Raw genomic sequence first — 6,000 nt, 5'->3', positions numbered from 1 at the left:
ACAATTTTTTATGAATATTGAATATGAAAATTCATTTTTTTTCAATAACTAATATTTTAGTGATAAATATTATATTTTGGTTAGGAAATGCTTTGTGGAATAATATCTCATCAAAAACATGTAAAATTATCATGGGCAAATGCATGCTGCTTGTACAAAAACGCTTGGTTCGAAAAACCGCTTTCTCTTCGTCCTAGAAGCCTGAGACTTGCGGAATCGCGTTTTCAGCGGTTAAGAAACTCATTCTTGACAGCACGTAGAAGGCTTTGCCAAATATGTGCTGTTGGTTCGATTTTAATGAATTATGACTTTATAACCCAGTTTCATTCACTTTTTGCAGTTATCCACAGTTTTTATGAAATTATGATTATGAATATGCAAATTAATTTTTTTTAAATAAATAATATTTTTGTGAGCAATATCATTTTTTGTTCAGGAAATGTTTTGTTAAATCATATGTCATCATAAACATGTAAAATTATCATGCGCGACTGCATGCTGCTTGTACAAAAACGCTTGGTTCGAAAAACCGCTTTCTCTTCGTCCTAGAAGCCTGAGACTTGCGGAATCGCGTTTTCAGAGGTTAATAAACTCATTCTTGACAGCACGTAGAAGGCTTTGCCCAATATTGTGCTGTTGGTTCGATTTTAATTAATTATGACTTTAGAACCCATTTTCATTCACTTTGTGCAGTTTTTATTAAATTATGATCCTGAATATTAAAATTCATGTTTTTGAAATAACTATAATATTTTTGTGTGAAATATTATATTTTGGTCAGGAAATGTTTTGTTATATAATATCTCATCAAAAACATGTAAAATTATCATGGGCAAATGCACGCTGCTTGTACAAAAACGCTTGGTTCGAAAAACCGCTTTCTCTTCGTCCTAGAAGCCTGAGACTTGCGGAATCGCGTTTTCAGCGGTTAAGAAACTCATTCTTGACAGCACGTAGAAGGCTTTGCCCAATATTGTGCTGTTGGTTCGATTTTAATTAATTATGACTTTAGAACCCATTTTCATTCACTTTGTGCAGTTTTTATTAAATTATGATCCTGAATATTAAAATTCATATTTTTGAAATAACTATAATATTTTTGTGTGAAATATTATATTTTGGTCAGGAAATGTTTTGTTATATAATATCTCATCAAAAACATGTAAAATTATCATGGGCAAATGCATGCTGCTTGTACAAAAACGCTTGGTTCGAAAAACCGCTTTCTCTTCGTCCTAGAAGCCTGAGACTTGCGGAATCGCGTTTTCAGAGGTTAAGAAACTCATTCTTGACAGCACGTAGAAGGCTTTGCCAAATATGTGCTGTTGTTTCGATTTTAATGAATTATGACGTTATAAGCCAGTTTTATTCACTTTTTGCAGTTTTTATGAAATTATGATCCTGAATATTAAAATTCATATTTTTGAAATAACTATAATATTTTTGTGTGAAATATTATATTTTGGTCAGGAAATGTTTTGTTATAAAATATCTCATCAAAAACATGTAAAATTATCATGGGCAAATGCATGCTGCTTGTACAAAAACGCTTGGTTCGAAAAACCGCTTTCTCTTCGTCCTAGAAGCCTGAGACTTGCGGAATCGCGTTTTCAGCGGTGAATGAACTCATTCTTGACAACACGTAGAAGGCTTTGCCAAATATGTGCTGTTGTTTCGATTTTAATGAATTATGACTTTATAACCCATTTTCATTCACTTTTTGCAGTTTAATACAATTTTTATGAATTATGAATATTAAAATTAATTTTTTTTAAATAACTATAATATTTTTGTGTGAAATATTATATTTTGGTCAGGAAATGTTTTGTTATATAATATCTCATCAAAAACATGTAAAATTATCATGGGCAAATGCATGCTGCTTGTACAAAAACGCTTGGTTCGAAAAACCGCTTTCTCTTCGTCCTAGAAGCCTGAGACTTGCGGAATCGCGTTTACAGCGGTTAAGAAACTCATTCTTGACAGCACGTAGAAGGCTTTGCCCAATATTGTGCTGTTGGTTCGATTTTATTGAATTATGACTTTATAACCCAGTTTCATTCACTTTTTGCAGTTATCCACAGTTTTTATGAAATTATGATTATGAATATGCAAATTAAATTTTTTTAAAGAACTAATATTTTTGTGAGCAATATAATTTTTTGTTCAGGAAATGTTTTGTTAAATCATATGTCATCATAAACATGTAAAATTATCATGCGCGACTGCATGCTGCTTGTACAAAAACGCTTGGTTCGAAAAAGCGCTTTCTCTTCGTCCTAGAAGCCTGAGACTTGCGGAATCGCGTTTTCAGCGGTTAAGAAACTCATTCTTGACAGCACGTAGAAGGCTTTGCCCAATATTGTGCTGTTGGTTCGATTTTAATTAATTATGACTTTAGAACCCATTTTCATTCACTTTGTGCAGTTTTTATTAAATTATGATCCCGAATATTAAAATTCATATTTTTGAAATAACTATAATATTTTTGTGTGAAATATTATATTTTGGTCAGGAAATGCTTTGTGAAATAATATCTCATCAAAAACATGTAAAATTATCATGGGCAAATGCATGCTGCTTGTACAAAAACGCTTGGTTCGAAAAACCGCTTTCTCTTCGTCCTAGAATCCTGAGACTTGCGGAATCGCGTTTTCAGCGGTTAAGAAACTCATTCTTGACAGCACGTAGAAGGCTTTGCCAAATATGTGCTGTTGTTTCGATTTTAATGAATTATGACTTTATAACCAATTTTCATTCACTTTTTGCACTTTAATACAATTTTTTATGAATATTGAATATGAAAATTCATTTTTTTTCAATTACTAATATTTTAGTGATAAATATTATATTTTGGTTAGGAAATGCTTTGTGGAATAATATCTCATCAAAAACATGTAAAATTATCATGGGCAAATGCATGCTGCTTGTACAAAAACGCTTGGTTCGAAAAACCGCTTTCTCTTCGTCCTAGAAGCCTGAGACTTGCGGAATCGCGTTTTCAGCGGTTAAGAAACTCATTCTTGACAGCACGTAGAAGGCTTTGCCAAATATGTGCTGTTGGTTCGATTTTAATGAATTATGACTTTATAACCCAGTTTCATTCACTTTTTGCAGTTATCCACAGTTTTTATGAAATTATGATTATGAATATGCAAATTAATTTTTTTTAAATAAATAATATTTTTGTGAGCAATATCATTTTTTGTTCAGGAAATGTTTTGTTAAATCATATGTCATCATAAACATGTAAAATTATCATGGGCAAATGCATGCTGCTTGTACAAAAACGCTTGGTTCGAAAAACCGCTTTCTCTTCGTCCTAGAAGCCTGAGACTTGCGGAATCGCGTTTTCAGAGGTTAATAAACTCATTCTTGACAGCACGTAGAAGGCTTTGCCCAATATTGTGCTGTTGGTTCGATTTTAATTAATTATGACTTTAGAACCCATTTTCATTCACTTTGTGCAGTTTTTATTAAATTATGATCCTGAATATTAAAATTCATATTTTTGAAATAACTATAATATTTTTGTGTGAAATATTATATTTTGGTCAGGAAATGTTTTGTTATATAATATCTCATCAAAAACATGTAAAATTATCATGGGCAAATGCATGCTGCTTGTACAAAAACGCTTGGTTCGAAAAACCGCTTTCTCTTCGTCCTAGAAGCCTGAGACTTGCGGAATCGCGTTTTCAGCGGTTAAGAAACTCATTCTTGACAGCACGTAGAAGGCTTTGCCCAATATTGTGCTGTTGGTTCGATTTTAATTAATTATGACTTTAGAACCCATTTTCATTCACTTTGTGCAGTTTTTATTAAATTATGATCCTGAATATTAAAATTCATATTTTTGAAATAACTATAATATTTTTGTGTGAAATATTATATTTTGGTCAGGAAATGTTTTGTTATATAATATCTCATCAAAAACATGTAAAATTATCATGGGCAAATGCATGCTGCTTGTACAAAAACGCTTGGTTCGAAAAACCGCTTTCTCTTCGTCCTAGAAGCCTGAGACTTGCGGAATCGCGTTTTCAGAGGTTAAGAAACTCATTCTTGACAGCACGTAGAAGGCTTTGCCAAATATGTGCTGTTGTTTCGATTTTAATGAATTATGACGTTATAAGCCAGTTTTATTCACTTTTTGCAGTTTTTATGAAATTATGATCCTGAATATTAAAATTCATATTTTTGAAATAACTATAATATTTTTGTGTGAAATATTATATTTTGGTCAGGAAATGTTTTGTTATATAATATCTCATCAAAAACATGTAAAATTATCATGGGCAAATGCATGCTGCTTGTACAAAAACGCTTGGTTCGAAAAACCGCTTTCTCTTCGTCCTAGAAGCCTGAGACTTGCGGAATCGCGTTTTCAGCGGTGAATGAACTCATTCTTGACAACACGTAGAAGGCTTTGCCAAATATGTGCTGTTGTTTCGATTTTAATGAATTATGACTTTATAACCCATTTTCATTCACTTTTTGCAGTTTTTATGAAATTATGATCCTGAATATTAAAATTCATATTTTTGAAATAACTATAATATTGTTTTGAGAAATATTATATTTTGGTTAGGAAATGTTTTGTTATATATTATCTCATCATAAACATGTAAAATTATCATGGGCAAATGCATGCTGCTTGTACAAAAACGCTTGGTTCGAAAAACCGCTTTCTCTTTGTCCTAAGAGCCTGAGACTTGCGGAATCGCGTTTTCAGAGGTTAAGAAACTCATTCTTGACAGCACGTAGAAGGCTTTGCCAAATATTGTGCTGTTGTTTCGATTTTAATGAATTATGACTTTATAACCCATTTTCATTCACTTTTTGCAGTTTTCCACAGTTTTTATGAAATTATGATTATGAATATGAAAATTCATTTTTTTTTTATTAATATTTTTTTGAGCAATTTCACTTTTTGGTCAGGAAATGTTTTGTTAAATAATATGTCATCATAAACATGTAAAATTATCATGGGCAAGAGCATGCTGTATTTTAAAAAAAAACAACGCTTGTTTCGAAAAACCGCTTTCTCTTCGTCCTAGAAGCCTGAGACTTGCGGAATCGCGTTTTCAGAGGTTAAGAAACTCATTCTTGACATCACGTAGAAGGCTTTGCCAAATATTGTGCTGTTGTTTAGAATTTAATGAATTATGACTTTATAATCCAATAACTAATGTTTTTGTGAGCAATATCATTTTTTGGTCAGGAAATGTATGTTATATTATATCTCATTATAAACGTAAAATTATCATGGGCAAGTGCATGCTGTTTTTGTACAAAAACACTTGGTTCGAAAAACCGCTTTCTCTTCGTCCTAGAAGCCAGAGACTTGCTGAATCGCGTTTTCAGCGGTTAAGAAACTCATTCTTGACAGCACGTAGGAGGCTTTGCCAAATATGTGCTGTTGTTTCGATTTTAATGAATTATTTATTTTTTGTCTCGTCTTTTTCGTTTACTTATCGCAGATTTGATCGGTTTTTAATGAAAATTTGCTTATGACTGAAAATTCTTATTTTCCCAATAATAATCATATTTATTTTAAAAAAGGATATTGTTTTTAAACCACCGTTTGTCATGTATCATTTTCGTTTAGTCTTGCACTTTTTAACGTTTTTACATTCAATAATGCTTTTAAATCAGAAAATTCCTATTTTCACAACTAATTTTTTATGATAAAGGTTAACGTATTTTTTATGAAATGTATTATTTAAAAAAAATAGTTATTAAAAAAAAATTGTTTTCAAACCATTATTTGTCATCACATTTTGCGTTGAATTTTTGCACTTTTTACGTTTTTAGTTGATGATGCTTATGAATATTCATTCAGTCATTCATTTTCTCCCGCTTATCTGTAATTCGGGTCGCGGGGGCAGCAGTCCAAGCAGACCCCCGCCTTCGACTGCTGCCCAATCCACACAGCACCGTCCCTTACGGTCCCTCCTGCAGGTGGTGAGCCCACGGGAAGGCTTATGAATATAAAAA

Source organism: Silurus aristotelis (assembly GCF_946808225.1).
Source record: "Silurus aristotelis genome assembly, chromosome: 27".
Classification (NCBI taxonomy): Eukaryota; Metazoa; Chordata; class Actinopteri; order Siluriformes; family Siluridae; genus Silurus; species Silurus aristotelis.
This window is presented reverse-complemented; position numbering follows the sequence as displayed.